The sequence below is a fragment of the Haliaeetus leucocephalus genome, unplaced genomic scaffold (assembly GCF_000737465.1).
Source record: "Haliaeetus leucocephalus isolate CR32 unplaced genomic scaffold, Haliaeetus_leucocephalus-4.0 Scaffold165, whole genome shotgun sequence".
Taxonomy (NCBI): domain Eukaryota; kingdom Metazoa; phylum Chordata; class Aves; order Accipitriformes; family Accipitridae; genus Haliaeetus; species Haliaeetus leucocephalus.
Genome location: NW_010972601.1, coordinates 277,178 through 277,478, shown reverse-complemented (window position 1 = coordinate 277,478; position 301 = coordinate 277,178). Strand labels below are relative to the sequence as shown.

The 301-nt window shown below is 63.1% G+C and overlaps 1 protein-coding gene across 1 annotated transcript in view; it reads right to left on the bottom strand.

The window, feature by feature from the left end:
* GAS2L1 (growth arrest-specific 2 like 1) overlaps positions 1-301 on the bottom strand; it is a 4,154-nt gene that overhangs the window by 314 nt on the left and 3,539 nt on the right. The window lies entirely within an intron of this gene.

The window sequence follows — 301 nt, the reverse complement described above, 5'->3', positions numbered from 1 at the left end:
GAGATGCCAGGAGGTCAGGGCGGGGGGGATGTCTCTCGTCAGCCACCCCCACCCTCACATTAGCACCGGCACCTGGCTTTTCCAGCCAGGGTTTCCCAGGCTGTGGGTTAATCACCTCGGGAATTAATTTGTCTCCAAAATCCCACCTTTCCTCACTCCCCTTTTCCCCTTTCAGCTGGATCAGTGCCCCGAGCAGCCCAGCCCCAGGGAAAGGAGCCCCACGCAGAGCCAGGAGTGGTGAAACGCAGTGAGGTGGGGTGGCACCGGCCAGGGGGTGGGGGTCGGAGGGCTGGGGGTGGTG